Genomic DNA, 13758 nt, shown 5'->3' with positions numbered 1-13758 from the left:
TGTTTCCTTTTATTTTTTTAGTAATAATAGAGGATAAAAAGAAATAGTCCTGGGCTGTAATAAAGGGAAAGGAAGTACTAACCAACACCCAGGTCAGTGCTATTCCTTGATATGGTAGCTATCACTTGAGAGAGCTTCAGGGAAAAAATTCTTGGGGGAGAACTAAATTTCCGTTTAGGTTAAAAGTTTAAGGGAATATTCACAGAAGAGTTTAAGGATATAGGGGACTTTGCTGAGTTCTAGTAGAGAAGTGTGTGTGTGTGTGTGTGTGTGTGTGTGTGTGTGTATTTTTAACTTAGCTAACCATTGGTAAATTGAATTTTGAAAAAAATTTAAAAAGCAGAATAACTTTGGAGATCCTGAATGCCTTCTTAAAAAGGAGGAGTGAACAGGTCATAATTAGTCTCTGTAATATAAATATATGGAAGTTTTTTAAAACTTTTTTTTGTAGATACTAATAGATTTTTATTTTTAATATAATTATTTTTGAAATTTGTATTTGAATAGTTGAAGATACACATGAAGTTGTTGGAAAAAATAGAGAGAGATACCTTCTGCATTTTGCCCAGTTTTCCCTTCTGAATTGTTCTAAGCAGCCAAACCCTCAGAAAAACCCAGCATTTGAGCATCTGGGCAATTTCAGGGAAGAACCTTAAAACCATGGTGTAGGACCTTATCTACATGGGAGATGATAAGACTGTTCATAGTTTCCTATGGAGATGAATTTGGAATGAAAAAATCTGTTTCTTTGGAATCAAGAATAGGCTGCAGAATTTAGTGGAGGCTTGGGGTGCCTAACCAGCTCCACAGAAGGACACCAGTCAGTCTGAGTGGGAGCAAAGGTGTTGGTGTTTCTATAGGAACTCCTTTGTTGGGGGTGTGTGTTTGGGGAGGGCACCTAGAGTGCATTCAGTTCAAGCCACAAGCTTGAGACAGATAGAGACTGCTGACCGAAGAGAACTCCGCAAATAAAAACTGAGCTTTGGGAAATACTATAAGCTAACACAAGCACCCATTTTACTGTCAGGCAAGGGACCCAGGTAAGCTCAGTGAAATTAGGAACAGAACTAGGACTAAGCACATAGGAAAATCCTTGAGAAGGGGAAAAAGTTCAGAGAGAGTTGTAAACATTCATCTCATTAATCTGGCTAGAATTGTACTGACTTTTATAGTTGAAAAGATTAAAAAACCTTGAAACAATGTTATATTTTCTATACCACATAGAAATAGAGACTCTTAAAGGAAATTAAGTTCTACTAGAAAAATAAAGTTATAAGGACACCCATCTGATTTGTATTACCAATTTATACCTGCTATATTGGGGTGAAACATGATGAGATTTGCGAGGTAGCGTCATGGAGCAGGAGGGTCGTGACGTATAACAGTGCTAATTGAAACAGTTTTGATTCAATTTTTTCCCCTTATATCTTCTGAAATTCCTGTTTTCAGAAGGAATTTATATACATTTATATTCCTGTATTTATATTCCTGTGTAAATAGAAATCATGGATCACATTTTTTTTCTTTTAAAAAGGATTTGCATATTTCCTAGATGTCACCTAAGCATGTTGTTTTTCAAGTGTGTTACATAGATTCCTGAATGAAAAGCTGTAGTGAAGGTGAAGTTAGAGCTTACTCCTATTTAATGATATTGTTGGTGTTCACTCATTAACATTTGTATTAAAAGACTTTTTAATCACACAATATGTGGAAAGCATGCAGAAATACATAAAATCATATAATAGACACTCAGGTATTCATGACCCATATTTAACAAATGTTAATATTTTGCCTTCTTTGCTTCATGTGTGTTTTTTAAGAAATGAAATCAGATAGCGAGAGCTACCCTTCTTCATCTTTCCCATTCATCCTCAGGAAAAAACTAATACAGGATCATCTGAAGTTAGTGTGCATTCTTCACAAAGAGATTTTATGCTTTTGTTAAAATGTCAAACCAAGTAGTTGTATTTCTTAAGTGTATTTCAATGAACATAAATAGTTTATGCTGTCTAAAAACTTCTTTTTTATCATTCAAAATTAGATTTTTGAGATTTATCCCTATTGTTAACCACAGCTAAATCGATTCATATTAACTGTTGCATTCTATCGTATCAACAGGCTAGCTTTATTATTCCTTCCCTCTGTCATCCCAGGAGCCTCTTGGCCACCCCTCAGGCCAAAGAGATCATTATCTTAACCGGTCTATAATCTATTTATAAAGCACACTAGGTGGGAAGCTATGTTCAGAAGTACTTAAGTAGTAGAGGAAGTGCTGGGTTGTAGAGTACCTTACCAAATCCTACTCTGGCTAGGAGACATTTCTCTGTATCCTCTCAGAAATTTGATACTTTCTAACTCCTTTTTTTTTTTTTTTTCCTGCTCTGATGTGTGAAACAGTAAAGCATCATGAGTTACATCTGCATTTTCCTATGTAGTAGTGGTACTACTGAGCATCGATTAATACACCACTCTATGAAATTTAAATTCAGTCGTCTCTGAATTAAATGTTTATAACCTGGCTCATTTTTCTGTTGAAGTCTTCCCCTTCCCTTTCTAAAATTTGAGATACACATATTCTGTCTACTAGTTTTTGTCAATTGTATGTATTTATAGTATCTTCTCCCCATTTATGACTTGTATTTCACCTAGTATAAGATGGGTTGTCACAGAAATTTGCTGGTTTGTTTTAATTTTAAATTTTAATACGGACTTATTTACGTGGAAGAAACACCTTAGTGAGATTGATAAGAGTGTAAACTCTGAACTCAACTGTCAGGTTTGAACCACTCTGCTTACTAGCAGTATAATTTTAAACATATATAACTTCATGATGCCTCAGTTTCCTCATCTGTAAAATGTGTAATAGTAAGACTTACTTCATAGAGTTGTTAGATTGTAAGAGCAGTATATTTACTCCGGTAGCAGTGGACAGTATATAAATATTGCCATCCTTATATTTGCCATTTTCATCATGATTTGTGCAATAACACTTTTGCTTCTGCTGGGCCACCAGAAGAACAGTTCTTTGTTAATTTTTTGGTTTGTAAATTTCAATGTTGCTGCAGTTTCATGAATGTAAGCTTGACTTTTATTATTTTATTTTTCAAAATTTCATATAAAATGTGAGGCATATATACAATAGAATATTACTCAGCCATAAAAAAGAACAAAATAATGCCATTTGCAGCAACATGGATGGACCTAGAGATTGTCATACTGAGTGAAGTAAGTCAGACACAGAAAGACAAATATCATATGATATCGCTTATATCTGGAATCTAAAAAAAGAGTACAAATGAACTCATTTCCAAAACAGAAATAGAGTCATGGATGTAGAAAACAAACTTACGGTTACCAGGGGATAAGGCGGGGGGGGGGGCAGGGATAAATTGGGAGATTGGGATTAACATATACACACTACTATATATAAAATAGATAACTAGTAAGGACCTACTGTATAGTAAGGGGAGCTCTACTCAATACTCTGTAATGGCCTATATGGGAAAAGAATCTAAAAAAGAGTGGATATATGTATATGTATAACTGAGTCACTTTGCTGTACACCTGAAACTAACACAGCATTGTTAATCAACTATACGCCAATAAAAATTTAAAAATAAATAAATAAAATAAAATAAAATGTGGGGCAGTTACAAGCTTCCCGTTGGCTTCCCTGGCAGGTAGGTGGAGGTCTGTACATGCTGTTCACCAGGTTTACTCTTACTGCAGCAGCTTCCTTTCCTTCTCCCTACCTGGCAGGGGCCCAATGCTGTGTCTCCAGTGTTCACACATTAGCCTGTACCTGTAGGACATGCTGCACTTGTTCCAAGTTCCCCTTTTTTTCCTGGCATCTTTCTCTATAGCTTCTCTATAAATTTAACATCCTTGCATAATTTGATTTTATTCACCATTTTAGTTTTAGTGAGGGTGGTGGAGTAAAAGGAGGTCTATTAACTCAGTCCACCATGTTGCTGAAGTGAGACATCTCTCTTTTTCATTCTTTGCTTTTTCTTATTGTTTCTTTAGAACATTACCAAGAGTTGTTTAACATTTAGAAAAGTTAAATTGCCAATAATGGTGTTTGATTCACCATTTAAAGATATCTATCAATATAAGTTGATGGTGGTTGTATTCATTGATGATATATAAATTCATAAACACAAGGTAATTATGTATACACATTGTACTCAAGGATATTTTTCTTCTAAAGCAAAAGCTAGATATATTCTGTCGGAAACAGAAATCAGACACCTTGATAAAGAAACTAATTTTATAGCACCAAAGTTTTTATGGGTTAGATTCAGTTGAACTTTATAAAATTGTCATTTTTGTGAGTCAAAACCAGTTGAGTAGCAACAACGTCGTAATAATGCTATTAGTCTAACATTAATTAAGAAATTTTTTGGTGATTACTTTTTCACTGAAATGAATTTGATTTAGCCAATTATGAGAGGTTGGTAACTAGTTATAATCGTTTGCCTTTTCTTAAAACGCTGCTCAGTTAAGGAAGCTTTATTCTGTGAGTCATCCAGACTCCACATATTACACTAATGGAATTTTTCTAAAGGAAAACTCTGGCCCATTTACCCACTAATCAGCAATTTTTGATGATTTGCTATTGCCGAAAAATGTAATCCAAATTCATCATAATGTTACTCCAGTCTCTCTGTGATCTTTGTCAAATCAACTCTATTCTTTAATCTCATTCTTCCCAAGCATATCCCGGGTCTCAAAGAGCACTCAGAGGACCTTGAAAGACAATAGTAACTTTCTGCCTTTCAAACCTGTCCCTCTCCATAATACGCTTCTTCTCCATCTTCTTCTATGTCTCTTTGAAAATTCCTCCCCCATGCTTTGAGGCCCAGCTCATGCGTTTCTTCTACAAATCTTTATTTCTTTGAGCATCAGTGACTTTTTCTTCTGTGTTCCCAAAATTCATTACTCACTTATTATTTTCACGTTCTGTCTTCTTGCATATTTATCTTTGATAATGAGTATCTTAGCTTTCTGAAGGCAGGGATCATGGTTTCTTTCATGCGTTTGCACACAGTAGGCACTTAATAATTGTTGCAAATCGGTTGAATCAAGAAGAACAGTGTAAACAGTTGCATATCATCTTTGAGGAAATATCAAAATATTTTCCAGTAATGAAATTGAAAATGAAATTGAATATTTTCCAGTAAGCTAGGCTATATTGTTAAAATACAAACTAGGTTATTGTTTTAAATAAATAATCAGATTAAAATGATGGAGTCATATAATCCAAGTAATATTATATTTTTTTCTTCTTTGATTGTATCTTCTCCATTTTAACCTTTTAAGAAAGTTTGAAGCACTTTTGAAAATTGATTTTTCCCCCAAATAAGATTTATACCAAGTCACTGGTTATTTACAAAGCCATGCATTCCTTTTTGGCCACCTATCTAATGTGATATTGTGTGAACAATTGCTTATATCCCCTTGGTTCTTGAATTTCAAAGAACAGCGCTTTGAAAACAAACTGTTTATTTTAATTAAATAGCCACAAAACCCCCAAATCACCAGGCATCTACAAGGCTGTATATTTTTCATACTTTGAGTTTATATTGCATTTTCGGGAACCACACAGTGGTTACCTGTTAACTGACATTTCTTAACTAATCCCCAATTATAGAATGATAAGGACATTAAAAGCCTAAGCAAAATGCGTCCTGCTTTTATAACAATAAGAATCAAATCGTATTTTCTTCTATCTCCCCTGTAAGCCCAGCCATCGCTGCTGCTACTGACTTCAGACTGCCGACACACACCTTGTGGTCACAGGTCTTTTCACTGTATATTTGCAGTTCTGATTTTAGAAGTTGACTCCATGTTTTGGCCTTTCTTTGTAATGAAATTCTGAATATGTTCACTGCAGGTTAATCCACTGTTTTTTTATTCTCAGGAAAAAAATGCAAATGCCAGTCTGTTACTTCTCTGTGTGATGTTTGAAAAACTGTATGTCGAGAGAGCCCTCTGCACTCTGCTGGCTCCAAGTTTCATGCTAATATTTCTTTTGTGAATTATGTTCCTTAGGCTGTGAACTCTTGGATTAGTTTTGGTTTCTAGCAATTTTCCCCTTCTTTTCTGTAAAGTAGATGCTGTCAAAATAAAAGCCTCCATGCTTTATTATAAAATCCACTTTTTGTGAAACTTTTTTTTAACAATAGGGTATATTTTCTCTTAGGCCAATTTTTTTCCCATTAACTATTACTGTCTTGCTCTTTCTTCTTGCTGTTGCCAACTCTTCAATATCATTCATTCAATCTTGACAATATAGTCTTTGCATAATCTACAGAATAACTGAGACTGAAAATATATAATGAATCCAAAACTGTTTCTGGCACTGGGTTAGATATCCTAATAATTAGAAAAACCATGCTTATGCTAAGGAATGCTGGTTTATTTATTTTTTTTTTTTTGGTGGCTCTGTGCATGCTTGAAATGTTCTTCACTCCATTTCTCACCTACCCATCCTGACTTTTTGGCAAATCCCACCTCTAGGTTGGATTAGCTTTTCTCTTCTCTGTGTTCTCATAATTCCTTGTTTATAGATCTATAGTTCTAGTGTGAAAGTGTTTCATGAAACTGAACTCCTTTAAGACTCTGCCTGCATCTTAACTATCTTAGTTTCCCCAGATTGTTGCCCAATTTGGGGTGATATCAGAATAAAGTAATTCCTACAAAACCTTGCATTCTGCAAAATCATGGACTAAAAATAGCAGAGTTAATGGGAGAATGAAAGTTGGGTAAGCCACTCAACGTCAATTTGAGTTTGTAATCAAAGCACTAACAGAAGACAAAAATTGTATGGATTTGTAAGGGTCTGGTTATTAAATTTTGCTTCTAAAGCATTTAAGAAGTAATATCAGATTTGCAGTATATAGAATAGATCATAGTAAAAAATAAACTTTACTTTAAAAATAAAAGCTAAGTTTATCTTGATAGAGTGAGTGCAGGGTGGGTTTGAGGCTGCTGTTATGAAGGCAAGAGGAAAATCACAAAGTGCATGGAGAACAGAATAAGCCAATAAATACTTTCAAGACTGAGTACACAGCCAAATATTGCAAAGATGAAAAATGTGGGGTGAATTGCCATTGTGAACAAGATTGTATTTCTCCATTCAACACTCAGCTGTGTCAGCATGTTTAGCATTGATGTGCGTTCTTGGCGGTATCAAAGGTGAACCAATCTGACTTCCGAATTGTACTGACATCATCCTTCTATTTATCAATTATGTATAAACTAACTTGTGCTACAGAAATATGCTTCATAGTATATTTGACAAAGAGAATGCAATAAATGCAGTATTTCCATGGGGGAAAAATTCTTAAACTCCTTAATTATGAAGTTTCTTATAATTTAATAAAACTGAATTTTCAAGGACCATGGAAAATTTACTCACTGAACTCACTGAAATTTACTCAAGTATTTACCTTGGCTGCTATGCACTCTTCCTGAGATTGACAAAAGCTTGGAACCCTTTTCTAGGAAATGCTGCCACATTCCCCTTCAGAAAATCAGATGGAACGGATATTTCAGGATTAATTCCTGAATAATTTCGCACAGTGTTTGATAGTGGTTGGTCCACTATTGTAGTTGTAATACATATTGATATATTGAGCATATTTCATTTGATTTGGTGGGAACCTTTTCTTTGGTGAACCCAAGATCAGAATTATTAGTATGCTGTATATATCAATTTGAGTTGGTAGAATGTTTTTCTTCTAGTGTTTTTGAGCCCATTTTACTTTTCATTGGCTCAGAAATAAGTTCAGTAGATAGGACAGGCATTTGCACAATGGTCAGAAAATCTGCACAGCTGTCAGAAAATATGACAAAATTCTAAATCTGACAGCTAGTAGGTACCCCAACAGTTCAAGTTCAGGCAAGTTCATTCAGCAAGCATTTTTTGCATATTTACCATATGCCAGGCAACATAAAATACTTGGAAGAAAGATGATGAATAGGAGGGAGCCTCTCTCCTCAAGAATCTCACAAAGTAAGTGACTAATAAAGGTTCCAGGCCAGGTTTTTTATTAATTCTGTATATAGATTTAGTTATCATTCTCTTAAGAAGCACTTTTCACTTTTACACTATGCTGAATGAAAATAAATGCCCAGATGTTTTTAGTATAAATATATCTTTGCGTATTTGCTTTTCTTAAGTTCCTGGGAACGCAGCCAGGCAGAGTCAAAGTTGTTCAAGCAAAGGGACCCACATCATCGTCTCTGTTGGAGGAATACCTAGGTCTATGATTTCAGACAATTTGCTTCCCTTTCAAATACATAGTTCTCTCACTTTGTGGAATGCAGACTTGGACCAGGTTACCACTCTTTCCTTTCAGTATAAGAAGCTAGGCCTCTGTTAATTTCCTTAAAGACACAACTTGTATCACTGTATGGAAATTAAACGCCATTAAATTATAGGTTTTCAATCTGCTAACATTTTGAAAATAAGCAGTTAAGTCAAATGCTTCAGACTGCAGAAAGAGGGATTATAGTGTCAGTAAGGGGGTATGTTTTTTATAATATAAACATAATGGTGCAATGTGCTGGAGGTTGTGTGCATGGCTACTGCCCATCTGGGTTTCATACCGGCTGCCTATTTATTATAATAAGCATATTATAGGTATACATGTGTGCAATTATAAACTTGTACACAAAATACAAGTAGGTACTTATGTTCTTCCACACATCAAAGTACTTCACATGAATGAGCTCATTTTACATTCACAACCAATCCATGATAACTGGGTTTTTTTTATGTTTTCCTTAACTTTTTAAATGCATGTTTATTTTTCAATGCGCAATTAAATATACATATATGTGTAAAAAATTAAAAATAAAATAAAACTCTACTTAAGATGGTTATTAACTTAAAATTGGAACCAGTAAGTCCATTTAAAATAAGTATTGCTTCTCATTATTCTAGAAATTAACACAATCACAGGGCAGAAAAGCAGTTACTACAAACATTTGACTAAACTGTTGAATGTGTCCAGATTGTATTGCACTGAACACATTTATTAGGGACTCTTACTTGCAGAACCCTGTGCCTATTTATCTTATCCTATCATCTCTTGGACAGCTTCACAGTATATGCCATAGGAATATGTCATTACAGACTTTTTTTTTCATTGGTGTGTAGTTGTTTTACAATGTTGTGTTAGTTTCTACTGTACAGTGGAGTTCCCTGTGCTATACAGCAGGTTCTTATTAGTTATCTATTTTATACATATTAGTGTATACATGTCAATCCCAGTCTCCCAGTTCATCCCACCCCCCACCCCCCACTTCCCCCTGTAACTGTTGTTATTATTTTTATACCCATTTTATAGATGAGAGCATGAAGATTAAAGAATTTAAAGTAACTTGCCTATATTCACAGAGAGCTTGGATTTGAACCAAGGCAGTCTAAATCCATGCCCTGTGCACTAACCTATATAGTGTGTCTGACACAGAGTAGATAATCTATTACTCACTAGTATTCATCTAATCTTTTGTGAAAGTTGCTGATTCCGGAACAATGTGCAATTATGTCTGTGATGACTTGAGGTGGAACACCTGTGCGGACAGTTTATGTATCTGCTGTTTATGTTATGTCTACAAGTCAGGTGAGAACCTTGAGGCTGTTGATGGTTTCACATTGAGTACTTGAAACAAGCAGGCAGTGATGGCATTACTTATTGAGTATGTATGGAAGCCTGAAAGGAATCAGTAGACGTAGGGATTCTAAGTTCAGTTAAGATCAATGTCAGAAGTTCTCAATCAGACTTAACTGACTACCCTCTATGTGTATAAAAAGCTGATGTGGAATGCACTGAATACCCAAAGAGCAAAATCTTTAGTCTCAAGCTAAGAATAAAAATAGATAACACTATGGAGAAGCAACATTATTGTGAAAACATATAAATACCTGAAAAAAAACTTGAGTTTAAGGTAATAATACAGGTAGTATTACAACACAATTCATAAGTAATTGTCTGATTAATTGTATAATTAGAGAATCTATAAGTAGGGAGAGATTACCTCAGTAAAATGCTCAGGCAAAATGTATACAAGTGTTAGAAAGTAAGTCTGGGTTGGATTTTTATAGGAAAGGAAGTTAAAATATTACAAGCATAACTAATATTTATACAATGAAAATGATTTTTTGTTTTTAATGTTTAAATAATTATTATAAATAGAAGACAAATTACTTGAAGATAATGAATATATGACGTAATTAGTGGCTTTGCTGAAATGAAGGCACAAATTTTATGATATAAATGTATACCATATGTTTTACACATTATCCATTACAATTGTATCACCATGTTCCTATCTGGAGATCTTGTGACTTGTGAAAAAGGAAACCATTTTAAGGGTGAACTTTATGGTAGTTTGTCAAGGCAGTAAGTGGTTAGTTTGGGGAATGAATATCTTTCACAAGTTCTTTTTAAATCCTACAGATATCTGTTAATTGCCTTTTTAGGTCTGCAATTTAAAACACAATGTTGCAGCTTTACTGAACCATGGTTGTTTGTCTTCAGAGTTCTTGCAAGAGATGTGGGTATTAGAGTTTTTTCTCATTCTCTCCTGGAGGATATTATTCTTCTACCTTATCAATATGAAAACATGCAAAAGACACCAAGAAAGGGAATCCTCAGTTAATCAAAAGCTGCACATGTATTAGTATGGCATAAATATTTACCTCTTTATGATCACGTCCATTTGTACTCTTCCCATGCTCTGTCCATATCTCAGGGCACAGTCCTCATTTAAACCACATTTTGAAAGCATCTTTGTCTACAAGCACCCTTGTCGACTCACTTCCTTGTCCACTGCATTGGACTAGATTTGACCAATACAGTATATGACACAAATACATAGGGCAGGAGGATGGGAAAACCTTTATTATCTTCTTATGCTTCTGGAAAGTGTGTGGTTCCATCCCCCACTGGGCAGGCCTTCCCATTTTGTTCTCAGACCCCACCCGGCAGCTTTTGTCTTAATGCCAGCTTCTAGACTCAAGTTAGAACACTGTTGCTCCTTTCCTGTCTCCTAGTGCATGAAGTTTTGCTGCTTCCCACTCTTGCTAATTTCTCAATTGTTGGGATTATTAAATTCCTCTATTGAACTACCTAACATAGGCTTCCTTTTCTGTCTGGATCCTGATGTAGGTACCCATACTTCTTTAATGGTTTCTGGCTCGGGAAGCAGAGACAGCTGTCTGAATTGCTGCAATTCTAAAGTGTGTCATGACTAAGAAAATTGAAAGAGATAATATACTTTTTGAGCATTCCATAGACTAGGGTGCTGGGCAATGAAAAGTTCAGGAAATCATTTTAAATAATTGAATTAGATTATAAATGGCTTTTAATATGAGACATTATGATAAATTTTATAGAATACATTAGATCTATTTCACTCCAGATCTTTATGGAATAATGAGATATAAACACAATAGTAAGAGAACCAATTGAGTGAGGATCTACTAAATTAATTTTCACTAAGGAATTAATCATTCCTCTTGGAATGATATCCCAAACTAACTGTATGTTTGTAATTGTTGAAGGAAAACTATTATAAATGGAAAATTTTAAGTAAAATCACTAGATTCATAATCTCTTTTTTTCTCTTTCTCTGAAAAATTACCATTATAGGATTCAGTAAAAATCCTTAGACCAAGCAGATAAACTATAGTAAAGATGATGGTATTGGACTTTTCTCCTTTCTTGCGAGATATCTGTAACATGATTTACATACTCAGTGTGGAGCCTAAGAAGTTTCCAAGAAACATCAGTCAATACAATGCCCTCCCTCGGCACACATATCACTTCCATTTTTAAATTAATGGTAGAATTAATGACACAGAAGGTACCTGAATGAGAACAGTTTTATAATTGAATCTGGTTTTTTTTCCTTAAGAGTCATCCACTGAATCTTTGTGATAGATTTTATTATTTTTCTAAACATTTCCTGCCCCTCATTTGAAGATGAGTATGAACTCCCACGCTGTCAGTCTCAGGAGTAACCGTGTCACCTGCTTTCGCCACTAAATGGGAGTGACAATGACATGTTATTTTGAGCAGAAATTTTAAAAGCAACCTTCTTCGTTATATGCCACTGACAATTTGGGGTTGTTTGTACAGCACATCCTATACTATCCTGATTGATACAATAATTCACACAAAACTGTTAAGTATGTGTCAGAAAACTAGCATTAGACCTAGATCAGACCCTAAGTTTTCTCAGTGCAATTGGACAGTTTACTTAGACTTCCTATCTGAAATGCAGTAGAGATGTGTTAAGGCTGGTTCTCTCTAAATTTCTTTCATTTATGAAATTCTATGATTCTATCCCAACTGTGAAGAGGCTTACCATAAATAAAATTAAAGAAGAATTTTATCAACCACTGTGCTTAAGAAATTATCTCTTTTAAAAAATAATTCTAGTAAATTGTTTTCTATTATAATTGACATTATTTAGAATGCTATAGGTTTGTCTTTAAGACCAGTTCCAGATCATTGTAAGAGTATGTGATCAACAACTTAAAAAACTGGATATTTCAGAGGGCCTGTTTTAACTTCTAACTGGTAGAAAAGATACCACTTGCTTAGAAGTGACTTCTAAATGAAAACTGAATTCAGATATATATACCTATGAATGTACCTCATTTAACAGTATTGATTCTAAAATTTATATGAACTCTATATTAAGATGTATATATATTTAAATAAAACAAGTACTAAGCTTTACACATAATTAATATGGAACCAGGCTGAAATTTCTATGAGACTGGTCTTTTTACAATTCTTGATATATAATAGGTACTCATTGAAAACTATGTTCATGAATGACATGAGGCCATATTATGTAATAAAAATAATCATCTCCAATTTTGTACATAATTATGTTCTTTTGAGCCTAGAAGAAAACAAAATTAAATACTATATCAAGGATAATGAGTTAAAATAAAATAAGCTTCTAGCACTAATTCATTAATTGATTTATTCATTGATTTATTCACTCATACATTTATTCACTCACTTCACAAATATTAATTGAGCCTTCTATTGCTAGGTGTAATGCATTAAATACTGTGGATACAAAAAAAAAAAAAAAAAGAATAAAAAATTGGGAAAAAACCTTACATTTGGAAAGGATTCATTGAAAATCATGAAATGTTATATTATTTAGAAAATAAATACATGTACATTTTTATGAAAAGCATTACACAACCAAAATACTGGTAGTTACATACATTTGTTTTGACATGCTCTTCTTAATGGTTGCTTCACATGAAATAAGTGGTCTCAAACTCTATTTATGAATTAATTATGTTGCTGCCTAAGGAGTAAGGAATCAATTATTTCATCACTAATATATACTTTCTACAGTCACCCTAATGTGAGCCCCTATGATGCCTTTTCCCTGCATCTCTAGACTCAAGGTCAGTGATATATGGAATTCCATCTTTCTTGCTGATGGAGAAGGGACATAGGTCATGTGTAGAAAATAATCATTTGTAGTATAGCAATCAAGTAACAGAAGCTGATAGAAAATAAAGTGAATGGTAAATTTTAAGAAATATTTGAGATTGGATTTGTAATTTTTGGTCCATGCATATGGTTATTGATCCATGTATATAAATACATAAATACAGTGACTTGATATTACTGTAATTCTTTAAATTAAAATCTTAATAATAATAAATAATTCTATTACAAATTAAATAAAACATGATCAACATAA

Source organism: Eschrichtius robustus, chromosome 7 (genome assembly GCF_028021215.1).
Source record: "Eschrichtius robustus isolate mEscRob2 chromosome 7, mEscRob2.pri, whole genome shotgun sequence".
Taxonomy (NCBI): Eukaryota; Metazoa; Chordata; class Mammalia; order Artiodactyla; family Eschrichtiidae; genus Eschrichtius; species Eschrichtius robustus.
Note: the sequence above shows the minus strand (reverse complement) of the source record.